This window comes from Protopterus annectens, chromosome 4.part1 (assembly GCF_019279795.1).
Source record: "Protopterus annectens isolate FY-2018-M chromosome 4.part1, PAN1.0, whole genome shotgun sequence".
Taxonomy (NCBI): Eukaryota; Metazoa; Chordata; order Ceratodontiformes; family Protopteridae; genus Protopterus; species Protopterus annectens.
In genome coordinates, this window is record NC_056734.1 from 971,658,481 (window position 1) to 971,679,114 (window position 20,634).

The 20,634-nt window shown below is 41.3% G+C and overlaps 1 protein-coding gene across 2 annotated transcripts in view; it reads right to left on the minus strand.

The window, feature by feature from the left end:
- DIS3L2 (DIS3 like 3'-5' exoribonuclease 2) overlaps nt 1-20,634 on the minus strand; it is a 4,570,298-nt gene that overhangs the window by 1,365,888 nt on the left and 3,183,776 nt on the right. The window lies entirely within an intron of this gene.

Genomic DNA, 20,634 nt, shown 5'->3' on the forward strand with positions numbered 1-20,634 from the left:
GAAGCTAGAGGTGAAAGATATGAAGTGCCTGAGATGGGTGGTAGGATGCACACTGTTGGACAGATTGAGAAACAAGGACATAAGAGCAGAAGCCAAAGTGGCTCCAATTACAGAAAAGGTAAAAGAGAACAGATTATGGTGGTTTGGGCATATGTGCAAAAAAGCAGAAGATTTGGGGCAAGCGGGAAGAAGACAAGGGGAAATAAGGGCATCCAGCAAAGAGGTGGATGGATTGTGTGTGAGAAGACCTGCAACAGTAGGCATGAACATTGAAGGCAGGATAGTGGCACTGAACTGAGTGGCATGGCAAGAGTTGACAAGACACCCCATCCCCATGTAGAAAATGGGAAAAAGGGGATTGGCGATGATGGACTCGAAAGATTTATTTATTTACTTACTTGTTTTTGCTGAATGTGAAGTTCAAAAGGGAAAACCAATTTTCAACAAAGCCTGAGGAGAAAAGCTCTAGCAGGTAAACGTTTATACATAATAAAACATGGCTGTTCATCCAAAACACATGCAATTGTTAAGAATTTCTGCATTGGGATATCACTTTCAATTTACTGCTTTGCCCTTTGACTATGGCACAAAGGATTTTCACAAAATGCTTAGCTCCTGTCAGAGCTTTCTGTAGACTCCAAAGTATCCATATCAATCCATACTCAGACAATTTCCTCATTTAGGCCACTTCAGTTCAAAAAATTCTCCAAGACTGCATTTCACAAAGAGTCTTTCTACAAAGGATTCACTGTGAACACCAAGAAATTCATCCAGAAACCCGCTCAGTCTATATTTCCATTACGTCTTCTGGATACTTCAAAAGCAGGATGTTTTTTCTTCCTCTGAAAATGTTCAGTTTTGACAGCCTATTTTCAAACTCTCAACAATCATGACATTCATAATTCAAATGATTCTATATGCCAACCTCCAAATCAGTCTGGGCGTAGCTTTGCCAATATGTGTCCTTTCCAATCTCTTGCCCTTTGTGAAAAAAGGGCTTTTTTTTGGCTCAGTCAGATACAAATTAGTACAGGGGTTCTCTTTCTCATCACTTCTCTCTTCAAAAGATCAGAGGGAGGCTTTTTTCAAAGGATGAAGTCCAGGAAGTCTGGTCCAAACAGGACAGAAAATAAGCTATAAACATCAAAGAGATGAAAGCCTGATCTCTGGCCTTCAGAACCTTCACCACCTCTGGATTCCAGGATGTCATTAAATCCTTAACAGACAAAATAACAGTCATGTGGTACATCAACAAGACAAGGGTGGGGTGCAAACTTGCAATGATAGCTTGTGATTTTGCAATTCATCACAGCCTCTATCTCCAAGCTGCACATATTTCCTCAGAACTCAATTCAATGGCAGACTATTTGAGCATATCCAAGGCAAACCCTCATGAATGCTGAATCAAGGGGTTATCTTGCAAACTGGTCATCGCTAGGGAACTCATTAGATAAGAGCTTTGTCCCCACTCTTATCAAGCAGCAGAATAACATGTAAAAAAGTTTGGAATCAGATGATTTCGCTTTTCCATAAAAAGAGAAATTCTTGTATGTAACAGTTCTGAAGACTCAGGACAACAATGCAAAAATGCCAATGGTGATTACCATTAATTCTCCCTTTTTTCTCCTAGTCAAGGGCAATCACAAGTTAGCTCACAAGATGGACTTGCTCACACAACAACATGGCTTTTTCATTCATCCAAAACTAAAGAAACAAACCTTACATTTTGGATGACTGGCTTTTAATTCCTTTTAGCCACCTTTACTCTATACAGATGTATTGCAGGTAATAAAGAAGGGAAGACAACCTGCAACAAGAACATCTTATATTTCTGAATGGAAAAGTTTTTCAATTTGGTGCTGTAGTAGAGCAGAGGACTTGTAAGTGCTCTCATTATCCACAAATACTTAAGTGACCTAACTCTGATCAAGCATACACTTCTGTGAAACCACATTTGTCAGTCAACTCAGCCTGCCTCCAAAAGTGTTCCAATTATACTCAAATGTTTTTGCAAACTGTTCAACTCTGGTCAAGCATACACTTCTATTAAAAGCTCTGCCTTCCTACCAACTGATCCTCTTTTTTACACTATGTAGTCAAATGACTTCCAAGCTCTCTGCACACTGATCAAAAGACTGATTTCAGCTTTACTACTATAGAAACAGAAGCTGATAAAAAGTGCTGCTAAATCTGTCAGTCACTGGACTAGTACTTATACTGACTAGAAGCCAGCAAAGAGGTTTGGAGAACCTGAAAGAAAATTAACTAAAAAAAGAAGAGAAAACTCTGGAAAGAATCACGCATCTGTTCAGCAAAACGCAGTTCAACTTTCTGCTTTGGTACAGGAGATGACCTCCAGTAGTGTAAAGGAAAAAAAAATTAAATCAAATGTATTAAGATGTAATTAAAACAAATAAAACAGTGAAGGAATATATGAACTCAAGTAACAAAAGGCTAGAAAAATAAAAGCTTTAACTAACTATTCAGATGAAAAAAATGAAAAAATCAGAGGTTGAAATGGAAAAAAAAAAAAGGCTGGCTGTGTATGAGTCTTCTCAAGATGACTGGTTTCAAAGCATAGTAGAGTGAGAGGACACAGCCCACAGATAAAACCTGCTGTACAAGAGAAACTAGAAGGAACCAGCTGTATTAACTTTATGAATGGACAAATAAGCAACTGGGCTGGTGTTCCATAGTAGGATTTGCTCACAGAAATGCATGTAGCTGTCTTCGAGAACAACTCTCCTGGTGGATCAGTTATTTCTTATGCAGAAAGTACAGTTGTGTACACTTACCATAAATGCAGATGTTCTAGTGTATTCATTGTTGCAGTCATTACATTTGGGTAATCCTGCTGGCAGGTTGCCCTCAGCCAGCCTGAATTCCAAAGTCTTGGGTCCTGTGTCGGCTGCTGTTGCCCCTTCCCTGACATCCGGTCGTCAGGGGTATAAAAGAAGCAGCCAACGCCTTTTTCTTCAGTTTTTCTTGCCCCAGATGTCAGGTGCCCCCAAAAAGGGTAGCCAAACTTTTTATATATATATATATATATATATATATATATATATATATATATATATATATATATATATATATATTCAGAAATACATCAATATAAATTTTACCTTCAACTACAAGCAAATACACCACATAGGTAGTATAAACAAGTGAAGGAAGGATAAGATCCAAAAGAAAAAAGGGAGAAGGTGGGTGGGTAACCTGGACTGCAACAGTGAATACACTCGAACATCTACATTTATGGTAAGTGCACACAACTGTACTATGTTCTTTGTGTTTCACTGTTGCAGTCATTACATTTGGGTAGAATCCCAAAGCTATGGTTGGGAGGCTGGAACTAGACGGCAGTAGGAGTGGCTATGAGGCCCTGCAGAACTGCAGTGGCAAAGCCTGCCCTGGACTTAGAGTAGAGTGGCAGATGGTAATGCTGTGTAAAGGTGTGCACTGAACTCCAAGTAGCCGCCTCTAAAATGTCTCTGGTTGGTACTCCCCTGAGAAGGGCTGCTGAGGTGGCTGCAGCTCTGGTGGAATGAGGCCTAATGCCCTTAGGCACTGGCTTGCCATGGAATAAGCAGCAGAAACGAATGCAGTGGCCTAACCACTTAGAAATAGTCTGCTTTGAGATAGGCTTTCCTTGTGATCCTGAAGCATATGCCACTAGTAATTGCTCTGTCTTCCTGAAAGCTCTGGTTCTGTCCAAGTAGAATCTAAGCTGTCTGTGTACGTCCAAAGAACGCAGAATTCTCTCCCCCCTGTTTTGTGAATTTGGGTAAAAGGTTGGCAGATGGATGGCTTGGTTAAGAGCCACGGTGGACACTACTTTAGGCATAAATGTTGGGTTTGTCCTCAGGGAGACCCTGTCAGGGTGAAAAATGATGAAAGGTTCCACAGCCATGAGCGCTTGTAGCTCTGAAACTCATCTTGCAGAAGTAATTGCTAAGAGCACAGCTGTTTTCCAAGATAAAAAACTTCATATCAGCTGTAGCAGCTGGCTCAAAAGGAGGCAGGGTGAGCTTTTCCAAAACATAGTTGAGGTCCTATGCAGGTATTGGTAGTTTTCTTGAGGGCCTTAAATTTTTGGCTCCTATGAGGTACTGCCTCAGTAAAGGGTGAGAAAAAAGAGGTGGCTCTGTATTGTAATGAGCCGAAATGGCAGAGGCATGAATTTTAAATGATGAAAAAGATAGGCCTTTGTCCAGCATCTCAATTAAGTATTGCAAAATCTGAGGAATATTTGGTATGGCTGTATCAGTTCTTTGTGCCTCGTTCCAGGCACATAATCTCTTCCATTTTCCAGCATAAGACATTCTAGTACTAGGCCTTCTGGCTTCCAGAATGACATCCATCACAGCTTTACTGAGAGGTGTTTTTGGTATGACTATATTATCTGCCATGCTACCAAGTTTAATGTCCTGAGTTGACTGTGCATGATCTGACTGTTTTGCTGGGACAGTAGTAGAGGTATTTGAGGTAAGGTCCAAGCCGGGTATAGAGATAAGTTCCTTAGTATTGGCTACCAGTACTGGCGTGGCCAGTTTGGGGCAATCAGTATCATCTTTGGCTTCTCCTGTCTGACCTTTAGGAGCACCTTGGGTAGGAGAGGCAGTGGAGGAAAGACATATACTTTCCATGCTTGTCTGTGAAAAGTCCTTGTGCAGAATCTTTTTAGTTGGTAATTGAGAGGGAAAGCAAACAGGTCTATGTCTGGGCATCCCCATTTCCTTGTTATCATGCTGAAGACTTGTGGATCCAGCTTCCACTCGTGGGGATCCATGAGGTTTCTGCTTAGTTCGTCTGCCAGAGTATTTTCCGTTCCTGGCAAGAACTGTGCCTGCAGATGTACTTGGTAAGTCAAAGCTGTGTCCCACAAGGTCATGGCTATTCTGCAAAGAGGGTAAGAATGTGTGCCCCCCTGCTTGTTTATATACCATATGACCGTGGTGTTGTCTGTCTTTATCAGTAGTTGTCCCAGATGAAGTAGGTCCTTGAAGGCTGTCAGGGCATTTTGAACAGCTAACATCTCTTTTTGATTGATATGAAGATGCATTTGGTCTGAGGACCATTTGCCCTAAATGCCTCTTCCTGCCATGTGGGCTCCCCAGGCATAATCTGAAGCATCCGTTGTTAGTGTCTGCCTGGCTGGAGGTAATGTGAATGGCTGCCTCTTGTTCTGGTGACAAGCCTTTGCCCACCATTAAAACTCCTGTTGCAGGCAGGGAATGAGAGAAATGACTGTTTCCAGGCTGTGGCAATATTGAGTCCATACACTTTTTAGGTACCATTGAAGTTTCCTCATATGCAGTCTTGCATATGGAATTAGTAGGATGCAGGATGCCATGAAGCCCAAAGCCTGCAGAATTTTTCTTGCAGATAACTGGGCCTTTGTTGCCAACATTTTGAAATAAGTAGTCAGTCGCCTTTGTTTGTCTGGTATGAGATAAGCCATCTGGGCAGTGGTATTCAAGCTTGCACCCAGGAATGTTATCTCTTGTGAGGGTACTAGTTTTGATTTCTTTTTGTTGACTGTGTACCCTAGGCATGTTAGAAGTCTGTTCACAAATGCCAGATGTTGAAAAAGAATGTCTTTGTTCTCTTCTTGAATGAGACAGTCGTCCAAGTAAGGATATATTTGTATTCCTCTTTGTCTACAAAATGCAATTACTGGTGCCAGGCACTTTGTAAAGACCCTGGGCACAGTAGATAAGCCAAAGGGCAGTGCAGAGAATTGGTAATGCATTGAACCAGCCTTAAATCTGAGGTATCATCTGCATGATTGTCTGATTGGAACATGCAGGTATGACTCTTTTAGGTCTAAAGTCACAAGCCAAGCATTCTTGCCCAACATGGGCAGAAGCTGCAGCAAGGTCAACATTTTGAATTTTGGAATATCCAGGAAAGTCTTCAGAATAGATAGGTCCAGTATAGGCCTCCAGGCCTTGTCCTTCCTGGGTACCAAGAACAGCCTTGAGTAAAATCCTTGTCCTTGCTCTTGGTCTGGTACTTGTTGAATGGCCCCCATGTCCATGAGGGATGGGACTTGTTTTTGTGCCTCCGCCCATTGATTTTTTGGCAGATCTGGCCAGCCGTTTGCCTTTGGCATAGTATGGAAATGGAACTTGTATCCTTGTGACACTATGTTTAGAACCCACTTGTCCTGGGTTATGATGTGCCAATTTTGAGCAAAAAGTGCTAATTTTCCCCCTAAGGGTGCTGCTAGAAGATAAGTGCTTGGTACAGGCAGGGGGAAGTCATTGGGACTGTTTTCTGTATGTGATCGATCTTTTCCAGCTTTGGAGGTAGAAGCACCCCATTGCTTGGGCCTATAAGAACCTTGCGCCTGGGATCTGCCCCTAGGGCGTCTGGGTCTGCCCCTTTGAGGTCTGTCTGACACAGGAAAGGACCAACTTTTTGTAGGCCAGTGTCTACTAAACCTAGGTGGCTATACTTGTAAAAATTCTTTGACAGTTTGCATAGATTTAGCTTTGTCCTCCATTTTCTTTAACACCTCTTCTGCCTTAACACCAAACAAAGTATCATGCTGTAAAGGAGCATCTAGTAATTTAACTTTAACATGATCAGGCAGATTTTGTTCCTTTAACCAAGCATGCCTCCTAATTACAGAACCCGTAACTGTGGCCCTGCAGGAGGCCTCAAAAGAATCAAAACTACATTGCAAAGTATGTTTTCCAACTTGTTCTGCTGCATACAATAAATCCTGCATTTCTTTGTTTTCTGCACATTCAGAATTTAACAACATTTTCTGTTTAAGCAATCCCATGACATGTTGCTGACACTTAAGCATATGAAATTGACAGTTTAAGGCCCTTATAGCCAAAGTTGCAGATGTGTACACCTTTTTTCCCCATCTATCCAGTGCCCTCGAATCTCTATCAGAGGGGGTTGGGTTTTTTGCAGTGGAAGCCTTAACTCCCTTTGGACCCTGTGAAATAGTTTCTGGGTCAGCAGCAGGGTTTTTAAAAAGAAATTTGTGTGAGTCAGGAACCCTGTAATATCTGTCAGGCTTAACAGGAGCTGAGGGTAAGGAGTCAGGGGTCAGACTAGACTCCGAAAACACATCACCTACAATGTCTAACACAGGTGGAACAGCTAGAGACCTGTGCTGAGGTAGTAAAAGAAAACCCCTGAGCCTCTTTTTAGATTCTGAAAAATCTTGGCTCTCCCAGTGGAAGTGCTCTCTCATGGTATGCAAGGTTTCCCCAAAGGAATAGTCCTCAGGAGGAGATGCTGAAGGAATGGATTCTTCAGCATCAGAATCCTCATAGGGGGGAGAGAATATTCCTGATCAGAAGAGGAATCAGAAGAAATAGAAACATGATCTGAAGATTCATAGTCAGTGTCTTGCCTAGGCCTCTTATCAGGAGGGGGATGGGAACCCCTGATCAAGGTAAATCAAGTCTTCGGCCATTTTGAGCATCTGTTTTTTGGGCATAGAGGCCTGTCCACGTGGCTCTTGAGTTTGTTGCCTTGCTTTAGAAGGTGTTTTAGTCGTCGTTTTTGATGCTGAACTCGGTTTAATGTACAGATGTTTAGGTCTGAATACACTCTCAGAAGCCGGTACCTGCTCAGCGGCTCCAGACCCATCTGAGGGATTAGTGTCCAAGGCTCCAATACCTTGAGTATCCAGCGGCATGGCCGACTCCAAGTGGGAGTCGGTAGCAGGCTGCGACTCTAACGTAGCGGGCGTCAGGGGCTGTGAAAGCTCCTCACTGAGAACCGGCGACTGGCTTAGGAGAAGCTTTGTCGTCGGTTGTTTTTCTTTTTCTTTGCATTTTTTGTGAACTTTGGTAGTCGGATGGCTATCAGACGACATTTCAGGATAATTAAACTGACATCCAAAAAAGTTTAAAGCAAAATCACACTGACGCTTAATAGTGGGTTGGGTTAAATCTAGCACAAAACTGACAACCAGAAACATTGTGATCAGGGCCTAGGCAAGGAGTACAGTAAGAATGAAAATCCTTATGAGGTATTTGCTTTCCACAAGAAATACAATTATTAACTTTTTCTGACATTGGTCTGGAGCAAGAAAAAAGTTTCTCCAATGGGGTACTTAGCTTTATTGAAGACTTCGGATATGAAACTCGAACACGAAAATCTCAGGAGTCGGCCGACTGGCACTTGTGAACTGCTTCTGCTTCGGGCACCGCGCGGCAAGAAAGACTGAAGAAAATGGCGTTGGCTGCTTCTTTTATACCCCTGACGACCTGACATCAGGGAAGGGGCGACAGCAGCCGATGCAGGACCCAAGACTTTGGAATTCAGGCCGGCTGAGGGCAACCTGCCAGTAGGATTACCCAAATGTAATGACTGCAACAGTGAAACATGAACATCAAACGAAGGAGGAAATAAAGTTAATCTAGCAAAAGTGAGCCAGCAAGAAGTAGAGGAATTTGCTTTTCATTCTTCTGACAAGAAAGCCCATAGTGAGACTCCAGTGAAATCTTTTCCATTCTTCTAAAGAAAAATGCTTGAGAGAGAAAAAAAACACGTCAGCTGAATAGAAGAAGCATGACTTCTATGGACTTGAGGCAGAGACTGGTGTTGGGAGATGGAGATAAGATCAGGAAGAAGACCTGAACTTAATGAATAAATACAAGAGTATAAAGCATCAATCCCATTGGCTAGAGGAACAGACATGTGAAATATGCCATAGCGTTAGAGAAAAACTGTAATTTACTTGACTTTCTTAAACATGTGGGTGAACTGTAAAGCATGTTATCCCACGATACGAAAAACCTGAGAGTTCAAATAAAACCTTTATGCCATTAATGTTTACTGAAGAGAATGAAGAAAGTACAGTTGTGAAAGTAAACTTACCAAAACAGCAGATGTTTGAATGATCACTGCTGCAGTTATGTCCAGCTAAGGATACAACAGCTGGCCAGTTTCCAAAGATTCACGGCATCTTCCGCATGCCAAAACCATCAGTCAGATAGAGCTGAACAGACTAAAAAAAAACGGGTTTGGGCGCCAATCCCTTCAGAGATTTCATGCTAACAGAGACAGGAAGGCTGAGCCTAGAAATGTTGATGTCAGGAACAACAACATAGTAAATGTCCACACCCTGTCATAAATAACATGACCAAATGGAGGTGGGGAGAGTAGAAGGAGGGACTGTCTACAGCATTCGAATATATCTTCTGTTATAGTAAGTTTACTTACACAGCTGTATTACGTTCTCCATACTGATCGCTGCTGCAGTAGACTTAGCAATATTGGTAGCATACCATTTTGGATTTGGAGGGGAGAAGGGTCCAAGTGCCCCTGGAGAATGGTACAAGCAAAGCCTGATCTAGACCGAGAAGGAGCCAAGCTTACACTGCTTTGTTAAAGTGTGTACAGAGGACCAAGTTGCTGCTTCTAGGATATAACCTTTTGAAAAGAGCCACAGATAAAGTCTTGGCTCTGCCTGCAATAGTATTGCTGTGGTGAGCATAACAAAAGTTAATTGACTTTAACAACCATTGTAACAGTCTGTTTTGAAACAGTTTATCTCTTCATCTTATCTTTACAAGAAATGAACAATTGATCCGAAGATCTGAATGATTTAGTTCTGTAAAGATAGTACCAGAGTTGTCTGTGAACATCCAGCGTATGGAACATCCTTTCTCCCTCATTTTTAGGTTGAGGTAAGAAAACAGAGACACAGGTTGGCTTAAAGTAAAATTAAATACTATGGCTTAAAGTAAACTTACATACCATTTTAGGCATAAAAGAACAATTAATTTCTAAAGAAACCTCATCTCCATGGAAAAAGAAATTGTTTTGACTCACCATAACTGCTTGCAACTCAAGATACCCTTTATGCAGAGATCAGAGGAATTAGTAGAACTGTTTTCCATGTTAAAAAGCTCAAGTCACCCAAATTAGTTGGTTCAAATGAAGAAAGTATTAGTTTCTCTAATAAAAATTATAATCCCAAGGAAAGACAACCATTTTTTTTGGAGGCCTCTTATGCAAAACCTCTTTCAAAAGCATTTTGACATGAGAATGCATTGAAAGAGGCGGATCCATGGGCAGACACGCTGAAACTGCCAATAAATAAACCCTGATGGAGGAGTAAGAAAGGCCGTAAGACAGTAACACACACAGCTATTGTAAAACCAGAAAACAACAAGGTCTGAAAGGGTTCTGGTTATGTTGTTGGTCCTAAGAAAGCCTTTTCCATTTAGTAATATATGATTTTTAGTAGCAGACCTTTTTGTCTCAGTACTTACTGCACATCTTTAGTAAACAGGTGTCTAAAGGGAATTAACAGCTTATCATCAGTCAGTCAGTTGAAATGGTTTGGGACTGGGATGTATCAATCCCTGTTCCTGTGTGAGTAGATCCAGTCTGTGAGGAAGCTTGTGGCAATTACTCCTGGTCATTTTCAAAAGAAGGGAGAAATGAAAGTTATAATGATAGCCCCTTTGTTGTCTCTTTCCATCTGATTCAACCTGCAGAGTATCATATCCAACTTGGATCAGAGGCTGGCCACATTCCAAAGACTTCAGCTTGTTGAGCTCCACTTCCTTTACCCACAGTCCCTAGTTCCTTAGGACTACCTCAGATCAAGTTTGCCCATACCTGACAATGTTCAAAACTGCTTGGGAAGAACATATGAATGACCCCAAAATGCAAAGGAAAAAGGGGAAGATCTCCCAGACTCTGTCATCCCACAGTTCAGATACTCTCCAAAAAAGGCAGACGTCAGAAGAGGAAAGGCTGAACCAGATGAAACAAGACAACACAGATCTATTGTTATGGTAAATATATAACTTGTAGCCAATGAATTCCCAGCAATGTAAAACCCCAGGGAGGTCTCACAGAAGCATATTACATAATATGGTGGAATCAAAGACTTAGATTGAACATCAAAAGCTGTGAGGCCCTACCTATATAGCAGATGCACAAAACTCATCCAATGCAGCTCTAGAGGAAAATGCTGTAAATGTAGCCATAGTTCTAGTAGAATGACCTTTTGGTTTATCCCACAAGGACTTTCCTTTCAAACTATATCCAAAAGAGATACAATCAGACTATCACTGGGAGAGAGTAACCTTAGACAATGGCATGAATACTGGGGCTTTTGAAAAAGCAACAAACAGATTAGACTTTCTGAAAGATTTTGTTCTATCCAAATAAAAGCTCAACTGTCTGTGGACATTGATACAACCAAGCAAGTATTCCTTTTTGTTAGAAAACTCAGTAAAAAAACATAGGCAAATGAATGGAGTGGTTCAAATTGTTCTCTGTAGCCACCTTAGGAAGAAAGGCAAGCCTGTGCACAAATTAATCCTGTTTTTATGAAAAACTAAGTATGAGGGTACTGACGAGAGCTTACAACTCTGAAACTCACTTGGCAGAAGTAACTATTACCAAAAACAAAGTCTTCCAAGACAGCAACTTTAAATGAACCATAGCAGAAAGCTCAAATAGAGGAGCAGCCAACACCGGAGACATAAGGGACAAATCCCATGGAGGGGACAGGATCCCTAACCAGAGGACATAACAAAAAGGTACGCTTGAGGAATGCCTTGGACATTTTGACAGCGGCTAAAGGCCTAAATCTGTACCAGTGTGGAAACTGAAAATGGCTGCCAATTGCACCTTAAGAGTAAAATATCTTGAGCCCAAGTGAAACAAATCCACCAAGTCAGAAATCAACTTCAATATGGACTGAAAAAGGATAGGATCCCTTAGAGGAATCCCATCAAGCAAAGGGTTTCCACTTACCAGTATACACCTTACTTGTGGACATCCTCCGTGAGAAAGACAAAATATGTCAAAGCTTGGGATTTCTGGCTATCAAGAGAGTCAGAGGAACCATGCAGTCAACTTTAGGGACTGAAGGTTGGGTCAGTCCAGGCCTGGTGGATAAGAAATCAGATCCAGAATGGGATCCAAGGAGGGTACTTCAGAAGAAGAGGAACCACACTTGATGGAATGAAAAGGGGGCAATACGGATTACAGTCGTTCTAAAAAGGGCTGCCTTCTGAATATATTTTATTAGCAAAGTTGAGGGAAAGGTGTAAAGTAGACCCGGGGTCAAGCATACAGAAAAGCATCCCTGACTGTCCCTGTAGAGGGACTAAGCCATAACAGTTGCTGCACTTGGTGTTGTAAGGGGAAGCAAGCAGATCACAACATGGAGTGTTGTCCCAGTGCCAAAAAATTCCTAGTAGCCATTCCCGGATTCAGGGACCCCTCATGTCGAAACAGAATACTTCTGCTGTTCAAATTTTCTGCTAATATGCTTCATCTCCCTATGACGTGCATTGCAACCAGAAACTACTGAGATGAAATTGCCCATTTCCAAACCCTCGTGCCCTCCCAGCAAAGAGGATATGAATGGGTCCCATCTCATTTGCTCAAATACACCACCACAGACATGCTGTCAAGTCTGAACTGAAACCACACCCTGGGAAAGTACATCCTGAAGGCTTGCAACACAAGGAGGACTGCCCTCATCTCCAGGACATTGATGTGAAGCCTGGTCTTGGTACCAGACCAAGTGTCTTGGACAGTCCTCTTCTCAAAATCCCCCCTCCCACCCTAGAAGACAGGCATCCATGGTGACCATGCATACAGGAGGGGGAAGAACAAATGGTCTCCCGGTGGATATCAAGGGAGACTACAACCATCACCTGATTTGCTTTCTACAAATCTCTGTCAATACAAATATTGGGTGTGCCAGATAACATTCCACTGATCACCCCTTCTCCTTATGGGACATCCTTTCCATAATGTTGACAGCAGAGGCCGATGTGGGCCTACCTGAGTGATAGAACCTAGGGTCTGAAGGCGACTAGGACAAACCATACCCAGTGGCCTCTGCAGCCCACCTCAACCCTGAAACAGGAAACTACCCAGACTAAAAGCCTCGAGTGGGAGGGATGACCCCAAAACAAGAATCATGGAACGTGAAATGGACTCCCCTGCCTCAATCTCCTGGCTAAGGGACCCAGTCTGTTCCAACATAGCTTGAGTTGAGGAAACCAAGGTATGGGTTGGCGGTGAAATCAACCAAGCCATTAGCTCTGACCCTAAAAGAGGGAAGGCAACCAGATCAGAGAACCCCAGAGCTGATGAGCCTGAGGGAGGGAAACCATGGTCAAGGACTAGAAATAAAGGTAATGAGTCCTGATTGCATTTGCACCTGTAAAAAGGAACTCATCAACTGTCCCAACGCAGCAGGTCCTAAATTCCCAACTGACCAGGACAACTAAGCCAATGAAGCCACCAGAGGAGGCCTAGAGACCCTCTTGCCAGATGGGGGCTCCAACGACTGGAACCAAACTGGAGAAGCTCTGATATGGAGTGGAGAAGGGGAAGACTCTGACGAGGATCTCCATGGGGTAGATGGAAAAAAGGGTGAAAAGGTTCTGCCTGGCAGGGCACCCTTTGAAAGGAAGGAGCTGAGGAAAAGGAGCCTTCCCTGCAACTGCTACTGAAGGAGATCAGATCCCAGGGGTCAGGGGAAGTTGAGGGCCTCGGGACCTTCCATTCTGAGGGAGCAGATGAAGCTGAAGGGGGAGCTGAGCACTTTCTGCCCCCTTGGCAGTCTTAGGGTCATTGCAGCTTTGATGAGATTTATCCCCTTTGCTGGAGGAGAAAGATGAATCGCCAGCCAGAAGAAGCCCCTTAAGAAGCAACATGGCTCTCCTCTCATTAATGGCACGTGAGCTGAATGACTCACAGATGGCACAAGGGGAGTCCAAATCAGCAGCTCTTAAACAATAAACACACAAATCATGTGCATCCTGGCAGGGAAGCTTACTCCCACAGTCTGAAGGCTTACACTAACAAATCACCTACCTAACCTAACCTATAGCTACTAGGAAAAACAACCACAAACAGCTATCAAAAGAACAGATACTAAGACCCTACAATGATAAAGAGAGAAGAAAAACCCAGTGACCATACTTATCAACCTAACAACCCTAACCCACAATATAAAAACTACACAACATACTATGACATCTACACAATAACATTTTAAACACTAACACACAGGATAGAGGAGAAGAAAATAGGTTAAATACTAAAAAAAAGATACAAGAAATCCAGAGCACTCTATCACACTGCTGTCCAGGAATGGTGGCAAATGAGATCTAAGGTAGTCCTAAGGAGTGAGGTATTGTGGGTCGAGGAGATGCAGTTCAACTGGTTTAACTCTCTGGAATATGGACAACCTTGGATGCAAGTCTGATCTGATTACCCAAAGGTTGAATCATGATGAAAAAGACATCAGATCCACTGTTTCATGTGTTATAAAGGAATCACCTCAATGATCTTGGGGTTCCTCCTGAATCATTTGAAGTATCCTGGATATCAGTGGAAAAGCATACAGGAATATTCATGTCCAAGGAAATGAAAAGGCAACAGTCTTCCAGGGCTTTTTGCATAGAGTACTGGAGTAGAACCTTGCCAGCTGATTGTTCAGGGAGTAGGCAAATATATCTACTTGAACTCCGCACACAGATCATGGATCAATTCTTGAAAGACCCCCTGATCTAGGTTACATTGCCCTTGTTCTAATAAGCTTGTCTACCACATAGTTTTGCTCTGACAAAATGTAGGATGCCTATAGAGCAAGATTGTGTTGTGAAGCTATATCCTAAATTAACACTGTTAGTTTGTAAACAGGGTTCAACCTGGTTCCCATTGCTTGTTGATGTACCACAAGACTCTGATATTGTCTGTAACGACTTGAAGAGGACCTGGTGAGCAATGAATATTTCATAGTTGAGTGCCTTGATCACGCAATCATTTTTTTTTTTTATCTATGTGCTTTTGTATGTCCTTGGTATCCCAAACAGCTTACACTTTTATCCCACCTGAAAATGAGGTGCATCGGGTAACTGACTGCTTTGGAACAGGGAGGGGGAAAGGGAGACCTGGACTTAAGGATATTTGCTGTCTCCACCAAGTGAATTTTCTTCTGACAAACCCCAGCACTGGGATTTGAAAAAACAAAAGGATTTGTGGTGCTGGGAACAAACAGACTTCAGATACCACTGTATCTTCCTCATGTGTTGTCTTGCCAGGGGTATCATGAGAATCACAGATGCCATGAATCCCAAAATCTTAAGGTATTCCCTTACAGTGATTAAAGGCAGAGTTGGAACCCTTAGAAACACATCTAGATAAAGATCTATTTTAATCCTGTAGAAGAAAAGAACTTTGAACTGAGGTGTGTAGATAACATCTAAGGAACACAATCCTTTGTGATTTGTGATGGGAGTTAAAAAATTCATTTGAATGTTATCTTGGCATCCCAGCTTGTGTAAGAGACTGCTCAACCAAATGAGAGATTCCTGACACTTCGAAAAGACTCCACAAAGATAAGCAGATCATCTGAATATGGAAGATGTGGGTCTATATTAGAACACACGAAAAGACCAAATGTCGAATGGCTTAAAACCCGAAAATGCCGTTCATCAAAATCACTTTTGTGGAGAGCTGCACCCCCCCACCCCCTGCTAATTATATATATCTAGATATATATATATATATATATATATATACCAACTCCGATATCGCACTACAGTGAGGAAAGGGCAAATTTTCCAATCTTCAGTGTACTGCGATCTCACAAAAACACCTCGATGAACGGCATTTTCGAGTTTTAAGCCATTCAACATTTGGTCGTTTCGGTGTTCTAATACAGACCCAGAAGATATGGATATCTTGTAGCCTACAATGAGCTATAAGTGGAACCAGACACTTTGTGAACACTCTTGGTGGAGTGAATTGTCCAAAGGGTAAGGTAGAGAACTTATAATGTGATCCAGACATACAAAACCTTCAGAATGGTCTCAAGTCTTGATGAACAGGAATGACAAGCATCTTTTAAATCTGGTGTTACCAGGAATCTTGAATGAGGCAGAAGAGGAAGAGGAGGAAACAGGATATGAAGTGATATCATTTTGAATTTAGGCACAATCACAGAGGTGTTAGGGAAAAAAAGAAATCTCCAGAAGTGGTTTCCAAGCACCTTCTTCACTTCTTTGCAATAAAAATTTCATTAAATAAAAACTTTCCCACCTGGGAAGGCGGTACTGCTTCTATCATTCCCTGGGTCAGCATGTGATGAAGGACAGGTGGAAATAAGAGTCTGGTCAGGTGGATGAGAAACTACCCCTGAAAAAAAGAAATTTCCTCCCACTGCCATATGTAACCTTGATGAATGATCTTCAGAACCCATTTGTCTGAAACTATATGTTGCCAAAGAGAAAAGTGGAGACTCAGACTTTCTGGAGGGGAATAGAGGCTGCCAGAATGGGACAAGGGAACATGGTCCCTTAAACAGACATTCTGACTTGTTGAATTTTCATTGGTTTTGGGAGGTTCCAGAATTATTTTGTAACTCCCTTGACATTTCTTCTTAAACATCTTTTTAACTGAATTTAGTTGACACTTTTTCTGGCCAAAATTATAAGAGTGATTAGAAAATCCCTTTGAAAACTTGGAAATGTAGGTCTGAAAAATCTTACAGATTCCCTGAATTAGCTTAATCCTTTAATCACACTTTTTTGATCATCTCTGTAACAGGGGGGATTAAAAACTAAATCAAAAGCAGAATTTAAATCTGATTTTTAATATCACCTGGGAGGTTCTTAGAACACAGCCAGGCAAACCTCCTCAAAATAGTACCAGTGGCCACAGCATTGGAAAAATTATCAACTGAGTCATACACACACTGAAAAGAATGAGTAGTGACTTGCACAACTAAAGAAACTAAATTATTTAAAGCATATTTTTCCTCATAAGAAGAAACTGTAGACAAAAACATTCCTTGTACTTTCAAAGTTGGTCAGAACAAACAAACCTGAGCTTGACCATTCAAAATTCTGATAATCAAAGTTGCAGAAGCACACATGTCCCCACTTCCCTGCAATTATCAATTATCTTCCCTTCTTTATCAGAAAGATTAGGACGTGAATTAATAAAATGCTTAGCAGCAGGATGATTAACTAAAGCTATAGATGCTGGGCCAGGTTTGGGATGAGTGTATATGAACTTAAAAGAATAAGTAACTTTATACCTCCTAGCTGATGTTTTGGGGCAGCTCAGCTGTATGACTATCAGGAAAACTGCAGGCATTGAACAAGTACAGATCCTCCAAAGCTGGCAGAACTGGAGGAATGAGTGAAGGTTCTGTAACGGCTCGTAACATTTTCTGAGGGACTAAGAAACCTCAGTGTTCTTCCACTGAAAACACTGGCACATTCTGATAATAGTCTCAGTAAAAAAGAACCTTCCACAGGGAAAATCAGAAACTGTGCTCTCCTTGAAATCTGAATCAGAAATCTGAGGAGAAAACCCTATCTTCTCAAGTTTTACAAAACTTGGCCCCACACACACATACACACACACACACACACACACACACAAAGCAAGTCACTGATACTGCACTGAAATAATGTCTGCTTCACTCATGGGTTATTCCAAGTGATGTTTCTACATAATATGCAAATAATCTCAGTCTCCGTCAAACCTTCACACCACCAACACTCTGACAATTACACTAATCTCAATGATTAAAATCATTTATCTAGACATAAACCATGCTTCATTAAAGAGCCCATCAGTCAAAGCTTAACAATATTTCCTTTACAATAAAACATTACCCCTTTCCAAATCATTCAGTCTTTCATGTTCACACTTTTAGCACTGTAGTATGTTTTTTAACACAGCTCACATATAGAGTTTCCATGTCACTGCAACATGCAAACAGCAAAAAAATTACTAAGTCAATTATATGGAGTAAACTTGGAGAGCAAGATGACCTTAAGCCTGGAAAAAAACAAGCAAAGGAATAGTAAGGTGTAGCGAGCACACGTAGTGCACAACTTACAAAAAACTGTAGTTTGTGGAGGCCCCACCGCTTTTCTGGATACAAAATTAGTGCTGGACAAGGAGGACAGGGCTTAAGACACTGCAGATACAGCTGTAGACTGAGAGAGAATTCAGAAACTCATTCTGAAAAGGGCCCTGGAGTATGGATTAAGTTGGTTTAGTGGATCAACATGGATATCTGGGTTCCATGAATGCTGTCAAAGTCTCTCTTTCAAACAAAAAGAAATGGGCAGCAATGTACTACTGAATTCTGCTTCATTAAAAGCAGTGTGCGCATGTTAGAGTGACACTGGTGAGTAGTGGGATTAACTCACTACACCCTAGTGATACCTCCTGGTGTTTCTGCAGTTACGTCCTACTAACAATGCTTCTAAGTGTCAATTATTATTTAATAATTCTACATACAAAGTATTAAAACATTTCATCTTAAAACTTACACAATAGCAAATACAACTACACTGATGTTTTACCACTGTCTATAGAAGATAAAGAGATATTAATTGCTGTTCATATATTTATTTATATTGTTATAAATTTCACGTGTCTCCAAATACTTCAACCACCAAGTAGCACAGACAGAAATGCTTAGCCTTGTATGAGAGTTCTCAGCTGGTTGTACAAAATGTTGCTTACAGTATATGTGTAAGTTGACTGATTGCTGAGATCCTTTATTAGTTACTGTGTTTACTGTGATTTATAAAATCCAATTGAAGGCCTAGAATCTAAAGAATACTCCCACTATAAAATAATACGTGCTGAAGAGTTTGACATTTACATTTCTTTACTAAGCGCTATGGCTCCACAAATATGATTACCTGTTTGAAATGTGAGGACATAACATGATTTTATCAAAGCTTAGGTTCTGGCCATTGGAAGTTATTCTGCAAACTTCCAGAGCTACTTTGGATGGAAATGTCTTAAGAAAGTTTCTCCTTATCCTCACCATTGTGGCACCTCAGAGTTAGGAAAAATGTGGACACAGGGTTGTAGAGAGGGTACAGTCCCCAGTGTGGGTGATGCAGGGGACCTCCCCTGCAAAACACTTTTTTCTAAATGCCCAACTTGATTAATCAGATCTTTTTTTTTTCACTGCATAAGGTCCTAATGAAAATTAATTTTATGAAATTGATATGAATTTGCCTATTTTAATGTAGCCAATGAGTTGGTATGTTCTGTGTGCTGTGTTATGTTAAAATACTTTGGAAGGCAGGAGAAAAAGTACCTGAAGAAAAGACACAAATATATAAAGAAAGCAGGCAAACCACACACAAACAATGATTAGAGGTCAGGACAGAGGACTATGGAGCTGACAGACTGAAAATCTAAGTATTGACCAGCTATGATGCCTTCTATGTATGATACAAGTGTGGTCAACCAAAAAGATAATAATTTTCTTGACCAATGCACAGAAAAATAACTGTACCTATTATGCTTTTATAAGTGTTGATAGAGTTTACTCCACCAAAACAGTCAATGGTATTTACCCACATCTGGCAAATACAGAACTGCTGCCTTACAATCATCAGGAATCAGATGAACAGCAAGATGGGGTAGGGTCTGGGAGAAGATCAACAAGGCATTTTTATTACATTTGAAAAGGAAATTTGCCCCACCCAAAAAAAAAAATGTTTTATTATATATATATATATATATATAATTTCACTTGAGTTCAACGGGATATCTTCACCCACCCACCTCCATAAAAACTCATCTTCCAGCTCATTAATTGACTGGATACTCACCAACTCCCCTCACCACTATCACAACCCCACTACCCTACCAGACCAACTTAGCGACCACCTCCCCACATCAGTCGTTAGATACACCATCCAACACCCCCCCCCCAAATCCCACCTTTATAGATATTGCCGAAAAAAACTCTAATTTTAATGTAGTCCAATTCAGCTCTATTCTATCCACCATTGACTGGTCCATCCTTAAACAAATCCCTCTCAGTGACGCAGTTACTAGGTTCAATAATATCTTCCTGAATAACTTAAACTCCCTTGCTCCCTCTAGGAATGTTAGAATAAAACCCAGTTATGCTCCCTGGCTCTCAAAAGAAACAAAGTCCCTTATGCTAAAAAGAGAGAGAGCTTGGAAAGCCTGGATCAAAACAAAGGAATAACCTCTGCTACATAATTAGACACACCTCAGAAATCTTACAAAAAACAAATCAATAATGACAAAAAGTCCTTTTATAACTCTGCCCAATTCAATAACAAATCCAACCCTCGCAAGTTCTGGTATACTATTAACAAAATTCTCTTTCCAGGCTGCCCCTCAGCCCCCTGCCCCTACCCAAATACATCTCCTCTGGAAACTGCTACTCTTCTCAATAAACACTTTACTGAAACCATTCAAACACTCATACCTTCCAACTGTAACAGAACTTCTCTGCCTACCCCTCCCAATACTTCTAACAAACTATTCGCTTTACATCCGGTTCCTACTTCCTACATCAGATCTCTTCTTCACAAACTCAAACCCTGCTCTCCCCTCCACTGGCAATCTACCTCCTACCTTCCTCAAACTTGCCGCTGACTCCATTGCCTATCCAGTATCTATACTAATCAATAGATTTATTCAGGAATCCACCATCCCTACCCTATGGAAATCCTTTTTCACTATTCCCCTGCATAAAGGTGGAAACTCTACAGACACAGCTAACTACCGACCTACAACTATTCTATCTCCCCTCTCTAAGATTCTCAAAAAATGTATCCACTCACAACTACTCAAGTACCTCCT